Source organism: Pinus tabuliformis, chromosome J (genome assembly GCF_031772625.1).
Source record: "Pinus tabuliformis cultivar Carrire ecotype Pingquan chromosome J, CPIR1, whole genome shotgun sequence".
NCBI lineage: Eukaryota > Viridiplantae > Streptophyta > Pinopsida > Pinales > Pinaceae > Pinus > Pinus tabuliformis.
Window position 1 is genome coordinate 1,241,795,475 of NC_142295.1, and position 23,936 is coordinate 1,241,819,410.

The following is a 23,936-nucleotide window of genomic DNA, read 5'->3' on the forward strand; positions in this document are numbered from 1 at the left end:
ATAGTCTATTAGTATTTTTTGGCAAGGCTCCATTAAAGTTTATTTCCCAGGCATCGAATCTATAATGTATGATGTCAGATCGACCATATACAGATATGGCCATTGCGCAAGCAAATCTAGTTCCTGGGAGCACCGATCTGATGGGAGATGGTCCGATCTGTAAGCCCGACTTTGTTTCCACATGAGATCTTGCAACCATTGTAAAAAACCATGGTTTTGTCGCAGGTGTTCGAGTTTGATGTGATGAGGTTGTCTTTCATCAGATCTAAACCCCTTCTCGTGCATTCCCAGATAGCCCAGATCACAGGGCAGAGGATCTTCACTAGCGCCCTAAACCAAGTCTGCTTCTCTCACCATCGAATCCTTCCAATTTAAATTTTATATTATTATGATAATAAAATAATTTTTGTTGAATTTTTTATATAATTGAGATACTTAATCAAATAATTTAAATTTATCTACTTTATATTTTATGAAAAAGAACACCCATTTAATTAAAAATAAATAAATTACCCTGTATAATATTTAAGCAACGATGTGAAATTTTTTGGACGTTATTTTCCCATTTTATTATATATGTAACTTATGTTTATTTTGTTATGAAACAACTTGGTGATTATGAGATTTTTAAATATTTCATTTCTAAATATTAAAAAAAATATAAAAACTAAGATTTAAATTTTCCTATGTATTAAATGTCTTTGTGAATGTGAAGTTTGCGACATAATTTTAAGGGAAATGATTGAATTGGTTCAGAATATGTATTAAATTTGTTTGTGAATATGAAGTTTGTTGCACGCAGGGATGGAATTTGATAGGAATTTTGCCTGCCATGTGTCATTTTGCACATATTTGATGCCTAAAAAAAATTTATGCTCGTTTTTCCATATGTGCTTGAAACTGGGGAAAACGTTTTTATGACAGGCAACAATTATTTGAAAACATTATTAACTCTTATTTCTTTCCAATTTTTTTTCTACCTACCACTGACCATTACCCAATGAAGCTCGACACTATCCAACTCAAAGTGACTTGCCCAAGAGCAGAGTTGATCTGAAGTATATATTCACTATATTTAAATTCTAGATAATGAGCCTGTAATGCCATTAAATGTGTAGACATTGCTCCTTTAATGGAATTATGGCATTATTGATGGTGGTGGAGCCACCAACATTCAAGGGATCCCCCTGATATGAAGTCTGAGTCAGACCTCACACTATTTGGTGTAGGAGTCACATCCGGTATAAAGGCCTAGTTTCCAAATCCTTAAAGATTTTCCTTGGCTCTATCTATTAGCACAATAGAGTGATGCAATGGTGTCTTTGAAAAGCAAGGGAGGTGTGCCTGGTGAGTGTTAAGTTACGACTGTGTAGAGGTTCTTCTACTTCAAAATGGGGGAGAAAATTGAGCCTCTAAGTTAGAGGTAATAGTACCACCTAGGAAGAGACACATGTGAACCAAAATGATTCATCTAACATCCAGCAAAATCTTCCACAGTAGATGCGACAGTCGTTATGACCAAAAAACAGGGAAAGGTTTGCCTAGTATCCCGCAAAATAGTCCATAAGGATGAGACATCAATAGCAACCATTACAACACATTCTCAATAATATAAGCATTAAAATAACCATAATAGTTCAACTATCTTAGCACATGTGAAAGAAAACATGAAATACAAACGTCCACAGAATAGTCTTACAAACATTCATAGTCCATGCATGAAGAACGTACTGGCCTTAAAAGGCTTCTGTTATTAAGCAAAAGTTCCAAGACACATGTTTACAATGTACATCACTAGCCCCAATAGTGGGACATTGAAGCCACTCCTTGCTCCTCAAAGAACTAGTTGATTTCTCTAATGCCTTGCGGGAGGATCCAAGGTGAAAAGTCCCTTGATCGTACAATGAGGGGGTATATATAACCAAGAGGTGATGCTTCCCCCTTGTGACCTTTTTACTACCCTCATGGTTGTTTGACTTCCTATGACTATTCAACTTTCATGACTCTTCATATTCATGTGTGTCCTTTAGACTTCCACTTTACAATACATTTGAATACAATACATATGGTCCAAAATAGTAATGTGGCATATGACCACTCATGACATGACACTATTGACATGGACTTCTTAGTGATGTGGCAACGTCAAGTCATTGTTGTTGCTAAGTGTTGGATCTATTCTTGGATATGTTTAATCTTCTCCTCTGCATGGCTTGGTGATGTAGAATCTTCAATGATCTTAAGTCTTGGATGGTAGTTGAAAACTTGTGTCCCTTTGCTTCCTCTTAATCGATACACTTGTGAGTTCAACTGCAAGAGAGACTGTTGGGTTGTGTTATATTCTTTCCACGACTAGCCCTAGTAGTTAAGTCGGGGGGTTAGAGGGGGGTGGATAGACCCCCGTTCATTGTTTCGAGCACAGTGGGGGGCTTTGAGGGGGGTGGTATCCCCCCTCTACAGGGTCTAGGGCAGTGCCCTAGGAAATTTTTTTTTGGACCCTATATTAGGTGGGCAGACCTACCTATGGTTTTGTGCATGGATTTCGCACATGGTTTTGGGTGCAATGGTTTTCAGTCCATGGTATTTTGTAGATCCGGTCAAGGGAACCATAGTTATGTTCTAATCCAGGGTTTATGGATGCTTCAGAATGTATATATATGTATTGTAACATTGAAAGGAACATAATGAAAAATCAAATTGGTAGTCCTGATTTTGGGTTCCAGGGAAAATCTCTATGTATATTTGTTTTATGTGTTATGCTCTTACCATTGTTTATTTTCTGTTTTTAGAATTCGTATGCAGGTAATTTTTGTACGGGGTTAAAACCTACAATGTCTTTAGGAATGCTTCCCTCCTTCTTCTCCTTCTTCATCATATCGTCATGACTTGATGGTGTACCTGTTCTTGCAATTCACTCATGACAGGATGACATCCGAAACCTCCTAATATAAGATGATGCATTCTTATCCATGAACTAAGCCTAGGTTAGGTCATAGACTAGGGAAACAGGCCCAGTGAATATGCATTGCATAGTTCCAAAAGACAGGTGGAGGGCCCATGGAAAGGGGCATAGTGACTGTGCATTGCGTATTTGTAGAAGACGAGGGGAAAGCTTGGGCTCTGAGACTATGCAATGCGCAACTCTGGGAGGCTTGAAAGACAAAATTGTGCAGTTTTTGGAGGTAGTGGGGTCCGACTGAGGGAAAGGACACAGGAGGAAGAATTTACGTATTTTTTGAGGACAAGGGGGGCTTGGATTATGTGCATTTCACAGTTCCAATAGACAATGAAAATGCTTGAGGGTTGAAGATGTGAAGTGCACATTTCAAGGCAAACAGGGAGACACAATTGTGTAATTTTGGAGGTCAAGATTGGGAGCTGGACTCAGGAATTGTATAGAGTAGCAGTCCTGGAGGATAGGGATTGCACACTGTGTAGTTCCAAGCAGTAGGGTGACATCCTAGAGGCCTAATACTACATAGTGCGCAGTTCAGTCGGGGCTTGGTGAAGCTAATTTTTTTGGTCAGGAAGATTTACCAAAAATGGCTAAGTGCGGGATGGGTGATGAACTATGATGAACCTTGACTATGATCACACACTTAGCATACTTTGACGACATGACAACATAGATCATCGAAACATGTAAACAAAGCATTTCCCTCTGTGTGACTGCCTCATGACAAAATACGACAAGTGTGACACTTAAGATAGGCTTTAGGAGGATTGTGACGACACTTGTGCGACAATACTCAAGAATTTGTGTATGAATGCGACAAATTTCTACATGGTTGGGAAAATTCATATACACAAAGGCCAACCTTCAAAACCATCAGAAAAGGCTCGCAAACATTGTACAACAGTCAAACATGCCAAAAGATGGCAATTTACCCAACATGAAAAAGGGACAAAAGAACTACGAGAAAACTCATGAAATGAGCTCTAGTGTTTGCAAAAATAATGAAAAGACAAAGGAAGGCTCTAAAATTTGGGTGCAAGGCAAAATTTTGGAGGTGTTGCAACATCTACAACACTTGGCAACACACTGGTTGAACTCCAACTTCTCTGTCTTGGTTAATTTCTTCTGTGAAGAACCTTGGTTCTTCAGGGAGTATTGATTCATCATGCATATCACTTTGGAATTCCCACTTATCCCATGAATAGTCATGGTCCCCTCTATACCTTCTCGATTGAGCACAACATAAGATTCATCATAATCACAATGTTTCGAGTTGGGAAGGGTAATGTAATTCACAAACTTATGATTTTCAAAGTATAATTTTTTGTCTCTAATGTTGCTTCACTGCCAGCAAGCCTGAACAGTACTCCAGAGGAGTCACGCAAGAATACAAACATTGGTCCGCTTCTAACGATCTTGGACCGTACCCCAGTGGATTTTCTTGCTTCACCTCTCTGCGCTGCAAGCCTTTCTCTTATTTCACCTTTATTTATTTATTTAAAGAGAACTGTGCATCAACGCTTATTTATTTTGGGGCGGAAGAGGGATCCCAACTTACTGAGAGAAGAAGAGGTTATTCCTTCAAAAAATCATATAGAGACCTCTGGTTTAGGTTTTCTCATTTATATTTTACCCCTTCTTTGTTTCTACTAGTTGGATAATCTTGAGAACACCAAAGCAGAAAATCTGAGTATAGGCACAATGTTTTCGGACTAGAGATGGGTTCATGGTTGGACCAAAACTCTCCTTAAGAATGGATCATATTTTCCATCATGACTTCATGGACCAAAAGATGTAACCAACATAGGGAAGATAGATAGAAGGCTAGCCAAATGTTGAAGTGTCACAAAACTCCTTATAGTTTAGCCATACACATACCTAGAAGCCACAACATATTCATGGTCAACACTTATTCAAATAATAGAAACCAAAACAAAATTAAAACAAACTACAAACAAGAAACAACAAAAGAAAAGACTATGTACACAATGTAGGGAACAACCCCATATTTTCATTGAAAGTATTGTTTCAAGTCTTGGCCATTGACAAGGAGAGAGTCAATCTTCCCGTCAAGTGATTGGAGATGATAAGTGTGTTGGCCAAGCTTTTCATGCACCATAAATGGGCCAATCCACGAGGAATGAAACTTAGTGTGTTTTCCTTTTTCCTCATGCGCTTTATCCCACTTTAGGACTAAGTAACCCACACTAAAGTTATTTTTCCTTACAGACTTCTTGTCGAACCACCTCTTGATATGACTCTCGTGGAGTGAAATTTTTTCTTTAACTTTCAATATTTCTTCTTGTAGCTTATGAATAGTGTTCATCCTATGCTGAACTAATAGACATGGCTTTCCTTGGGACTCTTGTGACAGTTGGAGAGCAGGAAAGTAAACATTTGGCAGGAGGATGGCTTCTTTTCCATATAACAGGAAGTAAGGGGAGGTGTTTAGGGAAGGTTTTGGCGTGACTTGATCAGCCCATAAGGCATTCAACAAAGCAGAGTGTCAATTTCATTGTTAAGAGAATATGGTCTTTTCCATAATGTAGATAAGGTTCTTGTTCATGGATTCAGTAAGACCATTCCCCTGCGGATAATAATTAGCTGAATGTTTCAATATGATACCATTTTCCAATATAAATTCATAAATTCTTAATGATGAAAAGTATTTTGTATTGTGAAAAACAAGTGGTGTAGGAACGTCGAACCTGGAAATGATTTTCTATTGCAGAAAGCTAATGACTTTCTGATCATTCACCTATTTAAATGAAATTTCTTTTTTCCACCACTTGAAATAATCTGTAGCATTTAAGAGTGCAGGAAAATTTCCCTAATAATGTCCAAGCCACATTGAAAAATGATCTTCCACTTGGATGGGCTTGTTACATAGCATTTTGTCATTGTCCCTGTACGTCCACGATCTTGGAGGACCTCTACAGTGTACTCAACATGATGTCCTATCATGAAGAAACTCCCATCGTGTCCCTCTTCATGAGTAGAACAATTCCCTTTTGCACATTTCCAAAAAATCTTTTGTTTATCCCAGTTTATAATACTGGCGCTAATGACCTGTGTCCTCCTCACGCCGATATGTAGGGTTTAAAACTGTCCCTAGCGTCGATCGAATCGACTGAGCCCTTTCTCAGTCACGTCGATTGTCTTTTGGAAAGTTTTTGAAATATGGAGCTGAAGCTTCTAGCTCTAGAAGCTTCATAACGGAAGTCTGGTAAATGGTTAGGTTGAATGGAGTTGAAGAGATCAGTTTGGGCTCCTTTCCCCTATTAGGATGGAACTAATCCAAGAGATAAGGCCTTCTCCCATGAGAAGACGAACCATCTCCCCTCCATCCTAGCTATATAAACCTCTCTTTTTCCCAAGCACAAGTTAGCTTTTAGTCCTAATTAAGTTCTGGCAAAGGTTTTGATTTTGGAGTAGTCAACAAGCTACCCATAGTTTGTAGCTTTCTAGTTTGTGTTTAAGGGAGAATTGTGAGTTTTGTTTGGTGTGAAGACTAAAGGGAAGAGCCTTGAGACTATCATTGTTGAGGCTAACCATGAAATGATATCAGAAGTGTGGGAACCCGGATATGTCGCAGGAGAACAACAATGTCAAGACATCGGTTGTAATCTCTTCTTGAACTAATATAGATGCAAATATTGATTGATTTCCTACATGAAATTTCATCTCTCATATTTATGGCTTAATGTTTCTTGACCTGCTAAGTAGGTTGAATACAATATTGTATGCTATTACGTTTGTTGTTTGTTGTTGTTTGTTTGTTTCAGGTGTGCGAAGGAAGGAAACGAAAGATAGTTGGAGTGAGGTAGCAAGATCATCACCAAGCGGAACAACGTTCTAAAAGGTATGCCCTCTTAATTGATTATAGCCTAAGGAAATCTTCCATAGATTTTATATATGTGACTAGATCTGCTCTCTCGAGCTAGAGGAATTGTTTGTGTCCGCACTTAGAATTTACTTGCATCACAAATTGGCGACCATACTGGGGAACCAATCCTTCTGTTTGATTGATTGTAATTTCATGGTTTTGTGTGAACTTTTCTAGTATCACCATTTCCCTCTAGTGTTCTCAGATGCTCTGCCTGGTTTACTGCTCTGAGTCTAAAATTTATAGTAGCAAGTCTAGTTTTTACCCGAAGAAATTTTTATTTTTTCCTTTGAATCCTCGACCCAATTTTTTCTAAAAAAGTCGTGCCGATTGGATCGAGTTTCACCAAAATAGTCGCACCGACCCCCTATGATGCTTGTTTTCAGTTAGACAATCACACAAATTCTTGTAGGTGGAGATTAGGGTTTGCCCGAGATCTCAACCAGCATGTCATGCTCTCTTGATTTCTGCCTCTTAGCTTGTTTTAGGTTATTTCTCCCTGACTGGAAAGCTTGATTTGGCTTGGTTTGTGTGCTTGTTGGTTTGCCATATTTTGCTTAATTTCTTGAGTCTTTGGATGGTTAGTGGCTCTAGGACATCTAGCTTGTCATCCATCCCACTGATTGTGAACTTAGTGAGTCAAGTTGTTGGTGAATTTACTTCTTGCATTTCATTTGTAGTCCTCTTATTGCTTTGATCCCCATCATTCAAGTTTGAAAAGTTTTGTTTGATTGTTTAAACGTCTCTTTTTCGGCATAGATCACGTTGCTTGTCTTATTTTTGGTAGAGTCATTGCATCATTAGTTTGGAAGAAGTTCCTTTTGTGTATTTTCATCTATTTCAGGATATATTGTCTCGAAAACTTTTTCATTGAAGTGTTTTACAAAAAATCATTTTTGTCATTCCATGAAAAGTACATGATTGTAGTTTGCTGCATCAATATGTCACGTTAGTTAGCATCATTGAAAACTAGACTTGCATTTGCATTTTAAAAGAAAAATAATTCTCTTTACCTTTGAAAGGACTGCTTGAAGTGCACTTGTTAGGAAAATAGGAATTGGGAAGAATTTTTCATTATTTTGTTTTCAAAAAGTGAAGTAGTGAAAAAATCATTTTGTTTTCAATTGCTTGGTTGTTTGCATTTTATTGTATTTTTTACCCTCTCTATTGTAAAAAATTCATCGAATTTAAAGAGTCTTGTCCCATTTAGCCGCATACAGGGATTTTTCAAGTCACATCGCTAAGGCCCGAAAACTAAGACATAATTCAAGATAAACTTTAAAATGAACCCAATTAACCTAAGGAACATTTGAAACCTAACAATCACATCTAGAAGGTCTAGGCTAGAGACGTGTTCCAGCATCTTTAAACCTAGCAGTTGTCGTTCGTTTCAGCACTAGACAACGCTAGTACGGATTTGTGCTCCTCGTACTCTCGAGTATATAAAGTGAGACCCCACTAGGCTACAATCCTTTATCCATAGGAAGCCAAGTCTTCTTCCTTGTAAACGTGATACACCAAACACAGCATTCAGGAAAATCACTTGCTTGTATTTCTTGGTTCGCCGAGAGGTATTATGCAGTTCACGGTTCCCTGTAATCCTTTTTACCTAGATCATCCTGAGTGTTCATTTTATATTTTTTACTCTTTAAGCTTAAAATATCATCCAAGCACTTGTCCTTTGGAGCTCGTTTCAAATCAAAAGTGATAGAGTCACCTTTGCTTCTTTCTCAACTCTTAAAACATGAAAAACCACAAGTTTGTTTATGCGTCTTAAAAATTGTTGCCCACGATCTCATAACATCCCTGTTGATCTTTTCTAGATCAAATCATGAGAATTCCTTTTAAAGTACATTTAAATCCTTGGAGTTTATCTCTCTATTCCTATTTTTTTAGGAAAAGCCATCGTGGTTGAACTGTCCAACTCACCTAGTTCCTCTTCCTCTCCTTCATCTGAAAGATTGTCTAAGGAGCCATTTCGTGAATTACTACAGTCACTTGAGGACCAAGGTGTTAAACTTGGAATTGTTTTGAGCATTCAACCTTTGTCATCTCATCCTCCACCTCCCTCAGATAGTAGGTCACTTTTTTATATTGGCCCGGAATCTTCGGATAATCCTATCCATACTCTTGAGAGTTAGCCGACCCCTGACGGTCAGCTTGGACTGGTTGTTTATCCTCTGAATCCTTTGTTTGACCTTGTTGTGATATCATCGTAGCATCCATATAGTTTGTACGATTAGCTGGGTATTCCTTTGGAATTATCCCCTTGAACATCTTTGGTCATTTGTCGTCATTTGTTTCCACCCATGGAACCTGAAGGCGAATTTCTAGTCTCCTCTTCGGGTCACTTGGAGGTTTCCACTCCACACATTATCGATGAGGAAGCAGATAGTTTCCTCCATAACTTTTCCCTTTCATAGGAAGCATTCACATCAATGTTTATCAGAACTTACCTCCAAACTATGTGACTTTAGCACAGTTGGTATTAGGTACACCTAGTGCCTTTTCACTTTATCATAATCATGTTTGGGTGTTTGGCGCGATGCCTACCACAGGTCCGTTCATTCCGAATCCGACACCCCAACAGATGTTGATTTCTGCAGTTACTTCAATCCTGGTGCAACCCACGTTCCGAACCCTCTTGTCTAGTCAGTCTACGTCACCCATATGGTGCAACCGATGGTCTCAAGTCCTACCTCTGTCAGTCCTTCGGTCCCTCCAGTAAGTGCACAAGTTGTGCCACCACTTGGGGGGCAGAATCTGAATGTCTCTATGGTGTGGACCACAACTAATGTGAGTAGCTCGCATGCTCACACGGTTGGGGTGAACCATCCTTCTTCTGGTGTTATTCAAAACCATTCTGGTCCTACTAGATCAAGCAATGTCCACTACCAATAGATCCATAATCGCGTTGGTCTGTCTGGGTCAAGAAATTTCCAATATCAGTAGCCTTACGAGGCTTAGGTTCAATACCAAACTCCTTATGTTCCATATGGTTCCCAAGGAATGATAAATACACCTTACGTCCTTTAGCCTCGACAGTATGTTTAGCCTGGTCCAACCACCATTCCCAGTGGCTACTGCCAGATACAGTTCGGAAATTTTCAAGGTTTAAATCCAGGAACTGTCCAAGTACCCTTGCAGCAGCAAGGAGAACCTCTGCAGCAACAAGGGAAACCTTCATTGCAGCAAGGGCCATCCATGTAGTGCTAAGGTCCAATGATGTAGTAGTAGGTGTTAGAGCCGAGATTGACCTCAGGCTGAAGGGAGGCAATCCTAGGATAACCACAAACCAAGCTTAACCTAGTAGCTAGCCCTAGAAAGTCGGGAGAGGGCTCTCTCCTTATGAATCTCAGTCAAGATGACTGGATCAAATATGGATTTTAGGCTAGATATAGTAGCTCTAGGTTTTTTGATTGATTTTGTTGGTTTTGTTGCTAGATCAAATGGAGCCAGGCAGTTTTGGGTCCAGGAAATCAAGTCAGGATGCAGGGTGTTCTATGGGGAGAGGTAGGTAGGTGCTTTGGCACTTGAAATTGAGTGATATGAGAGGTCTAAGACTGGTGAGGAGCTGAGGAGGGCATGCAAAGATCATGTATCCTTCTCAAACAGTAGAAAACATCAAAAACTAAATGGTTTCCCAAGGCAGAGCACTGTAAACAATGAATTCAACCTATCCATCTTGATATCATTCAGCTAGAAGAAATGAATTAGATTTTGGCACACATAAAACATGAGAATATAAGAAGAAACTATGCAAAAACACCATATCACAAGTATCCCATAAAAATAGCTGCAAATCCTAGTTTATTTCCTTGCCAAACTGTTGATAAAGGTTTACAATGTAGCTCAGAGCATCCAAGAGAGTCCAACCTCAACAAATGACTAAGAAAACACTTGATATAGGCATCAAAACTACTCATCCTAACCATCAGGGGTCGGATCCATGAGAAGAGGGGCTATTTCAACCATTTCCCAACTAAGAACTGGAATATAGGCAGTTAAACAACTTGCCTCTATAAGAATGGAAACAGATACATTTGCCTCAAAACCACCTCTAACTAATGAATCTACCCTCTAACCATGTTTTAATTTTACATTTACATGCCATGTCATTAATTACATGAGTAAAATCATTCACGAGGAGAGAGAAAACAAATCCACAGTCAAACCAGGCGAAATTTTGATTTTCTGGGCAAATTGGTCAAAAGCGTAGCGTCGTTTTTAGGTCACTTTTTGAGCCCTTTCCCTTAGCCAAATTGAGCCCAAGATAGCTCATTGGAAAGCGATTCTTGTCTAGTTTTTGGAACATCTTTAAGTTTTTCATTTGGAGGTCATTTTCCCCCTCAAAAGTGAAATATCCCAAGGCTGTTTCTGTGTGTCCAAAAAGAGGCAGAGAGATCATTTTTTGGTAGTTTTTTGACCTTTTAGTGACCTAGTTTTGCTCCAAAATTGCTGAAATTTTCTAGGTTTGATGCTCTCATCACGCTGAATACAAATATATAAGCCTTTCCTCCAACAATTTCTCCAGGGAAAAGCGCAGTGCCACATCTAGGCCAATTTCATGTTTTCAAAATTTCAAAATTTGAAAAAGAAAAAATCATCAAAACTTGCCCAGATTTGGCATGGGACACCACCATTAGTTGCTTTGATGGGCTACTGAGGATTCAACCAAGATTTCCAACTTATATTGCTCCTTTTTTCTCTTTAAGGTCTTCCTTAACCTAACATTAAGCTTCCTCATCCTTATGTTGCAGATTTTGTTGCGGGTCATGTAGTGGTAGGCCATGTGGCGAAGCATCTTCTTATCCCTGTTGGCCTTCTCAATCAGCCCCTCAAGGTGTATGTTGACCCTCTCAAGCCAAGTTTCCCTATCATTCTCAATCTCTTGCTCAATAGGGGTCAATGGGACATTAGCCTCCTTGGCCTTTTGCCTGTTTTCTTTGATCATTTGCAGCTCCATGAGGACTTGCTTGTCGCTCAATTGTTTGTTTTCTTGCTCTAAATACCTGATGATGAACTTAGCTCTCTCTAAGTTATCTAACAAGGATTGTATTTCAGCTTCTTGTTCCTTTATGATAATGTCTTTGACAGTTTCCAGATCCTAAGTTTCCAAGTCAATGACATCAACTCCTTGATAAGTAAAATGTTGTTGTGGCTCCTCATGATCAACAAGATTGAAATCTCTTTCCTACTCATCACTAAGATCCTTCTCTTGCACCTTTTTCTTGCCCTTAATTTTTCCCTTGCTTTTGCCCTTGCTTTGCTGCTCAACCTATACCTATTTTGCTGAAGAAGAAGGCAAAGCCCCTTCCACACCTTATGGAGATAGCATTTTCCTGTGGCCTGATGATGAAGGTGAGACCCCTTCCACACCTTGTGGAGATAATACTCGCCTAGCAGCTACAAAAGTTTCATAGTACCCCTCTTATATGTCACAAACACTAGTACTCCAACAGTTTCAGTCTCCTTGAATTTTTCATGGCTTGAAGGTCCACCTTCTTCATGATGTACTGATGAAAAGATTTGTGGGCCTTTGAACATCTCATGAGAAATGAAAGTCTCCTATGGCATGTTAAGAAGGTTCAACTGATGTAGAACAATGATTTTAATGAAAGAGTAATGGTAAATGCTATTCAACTGTTGGGGGTATGGCTTCCTCTTTACAATATGTGCCATCTTCTCAATGTTTCTGAACATGAAGTAAGGGATATTCGTCATCTTTACTCTAGTGAAATGCATGAGAAGTCTAATGTGGTAGGCATATAACTAAGAGAACCTACCTTCACAAATGAAGTACTTGATAATGATTTTCATCAATGGAGCAAACCTATCTTCCAAAAACTTGAAGGGGAATACTCTCTTCATTTTGTCTTTGTATCTAGCCTTGATGTAAGGCTCATAATACTCCTCATCAATATCCTGTCCCTTGTTCCAATTTTCACCCCCATCTGGAATACCTGTAGCTTCTGAGATGACAACTGGTGATATGGTGAATGTTATTCTGGCAAGGGTTACTTCATTATTGTGCAAATGTGTCACAAATAGCCTATCCAACTCATGATGAAATTTGACTCTTTCTATCATCTCACAAAAATCAAAACATACTTGGTGTTTAAAGCAAGAAATGGCAAGCGGACAGGCTTGCAACTCCCTCAAACTAGTGGGCTCCTCTCTGATAATCCTTCCTCCTTTATGAGGCTTCCTTTGTTGTATATTTCTCTCCCTGGAACTGTCACTAAGGGTGTCTTCTTCAAACTCATACTCACTGTCTCTTTCCATTGCTTTTTGTGGCTATGAACCCTTGTGGTTATATTAGTGAATAATATAGTGAAACAGGGTGGAGGAATGGAATGAAGATGAGTATGAAGAGATTTTTAGGGATGAGTAGGGTTTTAGGGAGAATGGGTAGGGTTTGGTGATGTGAATAGGGTTTGTAGGGTTTGGGGAGAGTGTAAGTGGGAATGTGGAAAATGTAGGAGGGGAGTGGGATTTAGGAAATATATAAATGGGAATGGGTTTTAGTTTAGGGAATAATGGAAAGGATAGGGTAAATAAAACAATGGAGAGATGAGGAAAACTAGGGTTTCACCCTAGAAGCTAGGGTTTTAATTTAAAAAATGCTAAATACCAATCTTAGCAATCAAAACCCTAGATCATATGATATGATGATTGTACTTACTTGCAAGAAAGTGAATTGATGACTTTGAGGTAAATTTGGCAAGTGTAGAGTGTTTTGAGCGATCTGGAGCTTGGCTGGGCAGATGCGCAGTGCCTCACACAGGTGCGCAGTGCCTCCCAGATGCACAACGTCTGTGAAATTTTACACTGGAAAACCCTGCCAGGTGTGCAACGCCTCCCAAATGCACAAGCACCAGCCTTAGATGCGCACCGCTGGCTAGAATTTCTCAAAAAACACAGCGACTTCACTCTTTTGCTCAATGACACTTAAAAATCACTTCTTAACTCTCCTTTGGCACTTTGACTTCAACATTAGCATAATGAAATGATCAATAGAGGATGGGATTTATATGGTTTTTACTTTTTGATTTTTGAGGGCGAAACCCCACTTTTATAATGTCTATGTGTTTTTTCAAATACTCTGTTTTTGATGCTTGGTTTTTTTGCTTTGATAGGTGGACTGATGCCCAAATTCTTTGACTTTTTGTACAGTGGCAGCACTTTGGCAACATCACCAGATTTCCAAGAGTAGCATGGAACCATTTATTACATATGAGAACAATACAATTACATCAAATTTAAATATGAAATACAAATGCTTTGTTTTCACCTCAAAACTAGTTTTGAGGTGAGAACTTCATTAAGCTTACAAATTAACAAATTATGACCTTCTGATGATTATTTGACCTCCTCATGTCTCTGCTAACCATTATTGGCATGTAATTATTGGATTTGACCATGGTGGGACCCTAAAACCTAATGAGACCAAATCCTAAGACCTAATGAAATGAATTCCAAAGGGAACATGAGCCATGACTGAAATATATTAAAGAGGATCAACAAGTACAAATCAGGAGGGAAAATTGAAGTAAACCCTACCATCAGTGAATCCATGACCTAATGGAATGCAAACTCATCAGTATGGGACTCCTACTATGAAATGCAAAAGAGCGGATTTTGATCACTGATGGCAGTGTGAAACATAGACATTAACATTGGCTCCAATGGGGATGGTATCTCCTTGGATGTGCCAAGAACACCATAGACCTAGCAGCTTTATCCATTGGGCATGGAGTGAGAAAAACTCAGTCTAAAATATATGACTGAATACTGATGACTCAAAGACACCAACTAACTTAAAAATGAATCAATAGTAAAACACAACTAACAAACTAGAAAAGATGCTCAAAATGGATCCTATTCAATAAAACCTACTCTAACTGTTCCATTCATCACCTGATCAGGTGAAATGAAACAACCAATGTAACCAAGTAAGCATGTGGGCTCCTGTTTGAATTCTCCTCAAGTGCTTGTTTATGAACAACAAGAGAGAACTACTGAAAGGAAACTCCCATGAAAAATTGTAAACAGATCCAAATTTTCCCAGATTGAATAATATGGATGCTCTATCTAACTCTAAAAATACTGCATAAGGGTCTTGAAATTCATGTGTATTGGGACTTAGGTCATCCAATGGATTATTTTTCTTCTCCTCATACCATGAATGCAAACTTTCACTTGAGCTTTGTGACGAGACTCCTGCTGATAATGACAAAGAAACTGGCTACCGGATCAAGTTTGTATCAATACTTTTTTCAAGCTAGAGAAGGACATTGACTGTAGACATCATCCAACACATCAGCTATCAGATCATGAAAAACTTGAAAAGAATTTTGCAACCCATTTTCTATTGGTTCTAATGAGATTGTGATTTTCGACAGGTTTCTCATTTGAAGATATACCATGCAAATTTCCCTTCAAAAACTGAAATGATTCAAAACAAAATGGTACAGAATCATCTTGCATCATTTGATCATATGATCCAGCTTCCAAGTCTTCATTTGCAACCTGACAATCAATGGCATTAGGGGACTGCAAATCTAGATATGAGAAGTCTTGAACAAGGATTTCATTGCCCTCTAGATGGTCTAGATCAAAACTCATCGACGTTTGATTTCTGATTGCACGAAATTTGTCTCTAATGAACTAAAAGGAAGTAAAACAAAAAGGCAAAGATCCTTAACTTACTTCAAAATTTTCTACACTTTCCTCCTCACTTCCATAGCTGATATACAACGGCTGGTCACTGTATTTGAGTTGCTGAAAGTGAACTTCCTCCTTCCACAAACAAGCTGTTGATTTGTCTACAAGACAAGCTTCTATTTGGAGGGCATAATCATCATCATACTGATCAAATTTAGGGAAATCATCAGTATAAAACACATCATCAAGCATACATTTCATATCAAAAGATCTCTCTTATCCAAGATGATCTATAAAACAATCATTATTAGATCTATGACAATTGGGATAAGAAAGAAAATGTTTTGGATCAGCCAATTATTTTTCTTCAATCAGCAAGCCATGGTCTTGAACATCATACTCATTCCTTGTGGTGATCTTTTTCATCATCTCTTCCACTTCACTTACCAAAATGTCGATCTTTACCTCTAAAGATGTCCATTCCTTTGGATCTATGTTCTTGATCTCTTCTTCCTTCAACTTTGCCCTTCTAATCAGTAGATTAGCCTCTACATCTACTGCACTATTTTGCATCTCTTCAAGTGTTGCAAGGTTCCTTTCCCTCGGCTGAAATTCCATTTCCGTATCAAAGGCATCCAGGTAGTGCAAGAGAGCGGATCCAGGAGGAGGTCTTATAGTAATAGGCATCAAACAATAAACTTGGTTAAATCTAGCAGAAAATTGTTGTACTATCTCCCCTGGAAGTCTTTTCAGCTGGTTATACTCTTCTAGGATCAAGAAAGGGTTCTGTCTGTCCACCCACTTTTCGAGGAACACTTTGAAGAACTGCTGGAAATATTAGATACTTGCATCAGGTAGGGTTTTGAACCAACTCTTGACTTTGCCTTGCAAAGAAAGAGCAAAAAGCCTAACACTGACATCTTCTTCATCAACCTCATAAAGGTCAAGGAAAGACTCAAAATTCAGTGCATGTCTCTTAGAAGTGATGTTGTCACATTCACCATCAAATCTTGGTAGATACAGGTAATGATTTTTAGGGAAAGCATGGGATATAGGAGGTACAATCAGAGGCCTGTATCTATCTGGAATTTTACAAGGTATAGGAGTATATACAAAAGCTGTAGAATCAGTCTTGGTCTCTTGAGGCTCATTGGTTTGAAGATTGTCATCATAAGATTCAAAAGAAGGGTCTTAATCAAGATCAAAGGCATGCAAACATTTTGTATTCACAATCTTCAAAAGGAAATAATCAAATGCAGGTCTAGGATCTTTTCTCAAATACAATATACTTTGTAAGGCCTTCTTGACATTCTCGGGAAAAGAGAAGAAATAATTTATAACAAAGAACATAATGTCTTGGATGAAATTCCAACTTGAATACTTGATCTTTCCATATTGTCCTTTCATGTTTCTGCTGGTCGGGTTCATCCTCTAGTGGAGTCCTTGGATCTGATCTCGAAATTGATTTAGAGTCGCCAGGTGAATGATTTCAGCCTTTCGGTGTCTGATCATTGTCCACCATCAACAATTAGATCTAAAATTGATACATTTTGCTGAGGAACATAAAACTATGTTCCCCAGTATGGTTGCCACTATGTTAGAGCCTAGATTGACCTCAAGATGAAGGGAGGCAATCCTAGGATAACCACAAACCAAGCTTAACCTCGTAGCTAGCTCTACCAGGTCGGGAGAGGGTTCTCTCCTTGTGAATCTCAGTCAAGATGATTGGATCAAATATGGGATTTTGGCTAGGTATAGTAGCTCTAGGGTTTTTTATTGATTTTTTTGGTTTTTTTGCTGGATCAAATGGAGCCAGGCAGTTTTGGGTCCGGGAAATCAAGTCAGGATGCAGGGTGTTCTATGGGGCAAGGTAGGTAGGTGATTTTTTACTTGAAATTGAGTGATATGAGAGGTCTAAGACTAGTGAGGAGCTGAGGAAGGCATGCAAATATCATGTATCCTTCTCAAATAGTAGAAAACATCAAAAACTGAATGGTTCCCCAAGGCAGAGCACTGTAAACAATGAATTCCACCTATCCATCTTGATATCATTAAGCTAGAAGAAATGAATTAGATTGTGGCACACATAAAACATGAGAAAAATTGAGAATAGAAGAAGAAACTATGCAAAAACACCATACCACAAGTATCCCATAAAAATAGTTGCAAATCCTGGTTTATTTCCTTGCCAAACTGCTGATAAAGGTGTACAATGTAGCTCAGAGCATCCAAGAGAGTCCAACCTCAACAAATGACTAAGAAAACACTTGATATAAGCATCAAAACTACTCATCCTAACCATCAGGGGTCGAATCCATGAGAAGAGGGGTTGTTTCAACCATTTCCCAACTAAGAACTAGAATATAGGCAGTCAAACAACTTTCCTCTATAAGAGTGGAAACATATACATTTGCCTCAAAACCACCTCTAACTAATGAATATACCATATAAGCCTATTTTAATTTTAAATTTACATGCCATGTCATTAATTACATGAGTAAAATCATTCATGAGGAGAGAGAAAACAAATCCACAGTCAAACCAGGCGAAATTTTGATTTTCTGGGCAAACTAGTCAAAAGCGCAGCGCCGCTTTCAGGTCACACTTTGAGCCCTTATCCTTAGCCAAATTGAGCCCAAGATAGCTCATTGGAAAGGTCTTCCTATCTAGTTTCTGGAAAATCTTGAATTTTTTCATTTGGAGGTCATTTTCCCCCTCAAAGGTGAAATCTCCCAAGGTTTCTTCTATGTGTCCAAAAAGAGGCAGAGAGGTCATTTTTTGGTAGTTTTTTGACCTTTTAGTGACCTAGTTTTGCTCCAAAATTGCTCAAATTTTCTGGGTTTGATGCTCTCATCATGCTGAATCCAAATATATAATCCTTTCCTTCAACAATTTCTCCAGGGAAAAGCGCAGCTCTGGTGGCGCCGCGCATCGAGGCCAATTTCCTGTTTTGAAATTTTCAAAATTTGAAAAAAAAAATCATCAAAACTTGCCCAGATTTGGCATGGGACACCACCATTAGTTGCTTTGGTGGGCTAGTGAGGCTTCAGCCAAGATTTTGAACTTATCTTTCTCCTTTTTTCTCTTTAAGGCCTTCCTTAACCTAACCTTAAGCTTCCTCATCCTTATGTTGCAGATTTTGTTGCGGGTCATGTAGTGGTAGGCCATGTGACGAAGCATATTCTTATCTTTGTTGGCCTTCTTAATCAGCCCCTCAAGGTGTATGTTGACCCTCTCAAGACAAGTTTCCCTATCATTCTTAATCTCTTGCTTAATAGGGGTCAATGGGACATTAGCCTCCTTGGCCTTTTGCCTGTTTTCTTTGATCATTTGCAGCTCCATGAGGACTTGCTTGTCACTCAATTATTTGTTTTCTTGCTCTAAATACTTGATGATGAAATTAGCTCTCTCTAAGTTATCTGACAAGGATTGTATTTCAGCTTCTTGTTCCTTTATGATAATGTCTTTGACAATTTCCGAATCCTGAGTTTCCAAGTCAATGACATCAACTCCTTGACAAGTAAAATGTTGTTGTGGCTCCTCATGATCAAGAAGATTGAAATCTCTTTCCTGCTCATCACTAAGATCCTTCTCTTGCACCTTTTTCTTGCCTTTACTTTTTCCCTTGCTTTGCTACCCAACTTGTGCCTGTTTTGCTGAAGAAGAAGGCAAATCCCCTTCCACACCTTGTGGAGATAGCATTTTTCTGTGGCCTAATGATGAAGTTGAGACCCCTTCCACACGTTGTGGAGATAATACTCGCCTAGTAGCTGCAAAAAGTTTCCTAGTACCCCTCTTATATGTCACAAACACTGGCACTCCAACAGTTTCAGTCTCCTTGACTTTTTTATGGCTTGAAGGTCCACCTTCTTCATGATGTACTGATGAAAAGATTTATGGGGCTTTGAACCTCTCATGAGAAATGAAAGTCTCCCATGGAATGTTAAGAAAGTTCAACTGATGTAGAACAATGATTTCTATCAAAGAGTAATGGTAAATGCTATTCAACTGCTGGGGGTATGGCTTCCTCTTTACAATATGTGCCATATTCTCAATGTTTTTGAACATGAAGTAAGGGATATTCATCATCTTTACTCTAGTGAAATGCATGAGAAGTCTAATCTGGTAGGCATACAACCGAGAGAACCTACCTTCACAAGTGAAGTACTTCATAATGATTTTCATCAATGGAGTAAACCTGTCTTCCAAAAACTTGAAGGGGAATACTCTCTTCATTTTGTCTTTGTATCTAGCCTTGATGTAAGGCTCATAGTACTCCTCATCAACATCCTGACCTTTGTTCCAATTTTCACCCACATCTAGAATACTTGTAGCCTCTAAGATGATAGTTGCTGATATGGTGAATGTTATTCTAGCAAGGGTTACTTCATTATTGTGCAAATGTATCACAAACAGCCTATCCAACTCATGATGAAATTTGACTCTTTCTATCATCTCACAAAAATCAAAACATGCCTGGTGTTTAAAGCAAGAAAAGGCAAGCGGACAGGCTTGCAACTCCCTCAAACTAGTGGGCTCCTCTCTAATAATCATTCCTCCTTTATGAGGCTTCCTTTGCTGTATGTTTCTCTCCCTGGAACTGTCACTAAGGGTGTATTCTTCAAACTCATACTCACTGTCTCTTTCCATTGCTTTTTGTGGCTATGAACCCTTGTGGTTATATTAGTGAATAATATAGTGAAACGGGGTGGAGGAATGGAATGAAGATGAGTATGAAGAGATTTTTAGGGATGAGTAGGGTTTTAGGGAGAATGGGTAGGGTTTGGTGATGTGAATATGATTTGTAGGGTTTGGGGAGAGTGTAAGTGGGAATGTGGAAAATGTAGGAGGGGAGTGGGATTTATGAAATATATAAATGGGAATGGGTTTTAGTTTAGGGAATAATGGAAAGGATAGGGTAAATAAAATAATGGCGAGATGAGGAAAACTAGGGTTTCACCCTAGAAGCTAGGGTTTTAATTTAAAAAATGCTAAATACCAAGCTTAGCAATCAAAACCCTAGATCATATGATATGATGATTGTACTTACTTGAAAGAAAGTGAATTGATGACTTTGAGGTAAATTTGGCAAGTGTAGAGTGTCTTGAGCGATCTGGAGCTTGGCTGGGCAGTTGTGCAGTGCCTCACACAAGTGTGTAGCACCTCCCAGATGTGCAGCGCCTCTGGAATTTTACACTGGAAAACCCTGCCAGGTGCGCAGCGCCTCCCAGATGCGTAGCGCCATCCTCAGATGAGCAGCGCTAGCTAGAATTTCTCCAAAAATGCAACGACTTCACTCTTTTGCTCAATGACACTTAAAAATCGCTTCTTAGTTCTCCTTTGGCACTTTGACTTCAAGATTAGCATAATGAAATGATCAATAGAGGATGGGCTTTATATGGCTTTTACATTTTGATTTTTGATGGTGAAACCCCACTTTTATAATGTCTATGTGTTTTTTCAAATACTCTGTTTTTTATGCTTGGTTGTTTTGCTTAGATAGGTGGACTGATGCTCAAATTCTTTGACTTTTTGCAGTGGCAGCACTTTGGCAACATCACCAGATTTCCAGGAGCAGTATGGAATCATTTATCACATATGAGAACAATAAAATTACATCAAATTTAAATATGAAATACAAATGCTCTGTTTTCACCTCAAAACTAGTTTTGAGGTGAGAACTTCATTAAGCTTACAAATTAACAAATTATGACCTTCTGATGATTATTTGACCTCCTTATGTCTCTGTTGACCATTATTGGCATGTAATTATTGGATTTGACCATGGTGGGACCCTAAAAACTAATGAGACCAAACCCCAAGACCTAATGAAATGAATTGCAAAGGGAACATGAGCCATGATTGAAATATATAGAAGAGGATCAACAAGTACAGATAATGAGGAAAAATTGAAGTAAACCCTACCATCAGTGAATCCATGACCTAATGGAATGCAAAATCATCAGTATGGGACTCCTAATATGAAATGCAAAAGAGAAGATTTTGATCACTGGTGGCAGTGTGAAACACTAACACTAACAGCAGGGACCATTGCAACAACCGCAAGGGAAACCCTCACAGCAGTTGCAGCAACCCATGCAGCTGCAAATGCAGTATGTTCAACAAACCTCCCAACCTATGTCTTAGCAAGGCCAACCTCTGCTGCCAAAGGGACAACGTTTGCAGTGGCAAGGTCAGTCCTTGCAACAGCAAGGCCAACCCAGGGAGCAACAACCCTTATATACATATCAATAGGGTAAAACTTTGCAAGGAGAAGGTCAGGGTCAAGTCCTACAACAACATGCCCCAAATCCTCATGTCCAAGGGAAATAAGTTCAAAATCCTCTTGCCCAAGGACAACAGGTCCAAAATCCTTATGTCCAAGGCCAACAGGTTCAAAACCCGTATGCCCATGGAAAATAGGTGCAAAATCCATATGTCCAAGGTCAGTAGGCTCAACAACCTTTTAAGCTATATGTTTCTCATCAACAACCTATGGCTGGACAATTTCAAGGCTTTCAAGGTCAAAATCCTCCCTACAGGCAAGGTAACCTACAGTGGGGGAAAACTAAAATGCCCCATGGATATAACCCTCCACTCTGGGGAAAAAATCCTTACCAAAAGGGATGGCCTCCTCTAGTTGGACCCATTTATCAACCTCTAATGCCTTTCAATACTCAATTGTCATTCTTGGCTACACTAGAGTTTCCAAATGTGTCTAGACTCATGAACAATCTAATTCTTCATTTGCCCTAATAGCCTCCAGTCCCATCCAAGAGCCCGAGTGATTGTCCAAAGTTCGATGGGAAAGCAAAGGAGGATCCTCAAGCCCATGTGATGACATGTCACCTCTAGTGCTCTTCGAATTATTACGTTGACGATTCTATTCATCTTCGTCTTTTCCAACGAACTCTCATAGGCATTGTAGCCAAGTGGTACATCGAACTTCCTTGAAGTACTTATTATGACTTCAACTCTTTAGCCATGGATTTCCTCACGCATTTCCAATTTCCGATTCACTATGAAATCGACACCTATTTTCATACATCGCTCAAGAAAAATACTGTGACCCACATCTCCGATCACATTCATGAATGGATACGTAGGCGTCGTCTGATCAAATTCGAGATTTCTGATTAGATACTGATTGAATGGTTTACCAAATCATTTGTCGCTCCAATTTCTTGTGATATCGCTATGGGTAGGTGCATCACGGAGGAGGAAGACATTGCTCGTGCCCAATATTTATATCTCATTTACTCTCAGCCTGACACTTTGTATGAGTTATTACCAAATGCTCTGAGGCCATCATCCAAACCAACGACATCAAAGTCACAGGCTACACCTTCTATTAATGGAGTAATTGGTTCAGTATCCTAGGCCCCTGCTAAATATTCTTCCAAACAGAAGTTGGCCTCAAACACTGCTTCCAATAATTCTTCCCAAAATCCACCTGGCCCTGGTAAAACCTCAGAGATCCATGCTATTCAGTCTATTGCAGCGGACAAATCCTTGAAAGGTAAGAAGAAAGGCAAAGGAAAATCTAAAGCTGATGCCCCAAAACATGGTCCTCCTAAGTCTTATGTTGGTGATGCTTCCTGATGGAAGCCTAAATATCCATGCCTCATTTGTGAGGAGGATCACTATACTAAGGATTGTCCCAGACGATCCAAAGTTAGTCGTTTGCTCAAAGGGACCCCAATTGTCCTAAAAGAGCCATTTCCATCCCAGCAGACCCAAATGGTAGACCAGCCTCAATCATCTGCTTCCTCAGGTTCACAAGTGTTTATGATGAGTACACCCATTAATGTGGCTACTAGATCAAAATATTATCAAACTCCCCCGATAGTAGGGAAAGAAAAAGAAGATGCCCCTTATTCTTTTTCCCGGTCAAGTTTTGGTCCTCTTCATATTGAGAGACCTAACCCTAATTCCAATGTTCGACCACCTTCTCGAGGTGTGCTGCGAAAGTCCTTGTATAATACCAACGCTCACGCCGCTCAACACTATAATATTGTTGAGGACTTAGCTCAAGTGCCATTGGCTATGTCTGCCCTCAAGGTAATTCAAAGATGTCTGTCTCAACGTAAATCATTACTGTCAGCTATTGGGGGTATTGATCATGCTAATTCTAGTCTTATATGTTTTGATCTAGAAAACCATGTTCCACATCTTCCTCATCAGATTCCCTTTCTCATTCAGGTCATCATCAATAAGAAAACCTTTCATAGAACTGTCATTGATGAAGGTGCTTCCACCTGCATCATGTTTGTTGCTTGTTGGAAGGAAATTGAATCTCCTACTTTGAACCAGTCCCGTAACACTTTGGAAGCTTTTAATAGGTGTGCTTCGCAACCATTCGATATTTTACTCAACCTTGCCATTACTTTGGAGGGAAAGAGAGTGCATGTCAAGGTATAGATTTTT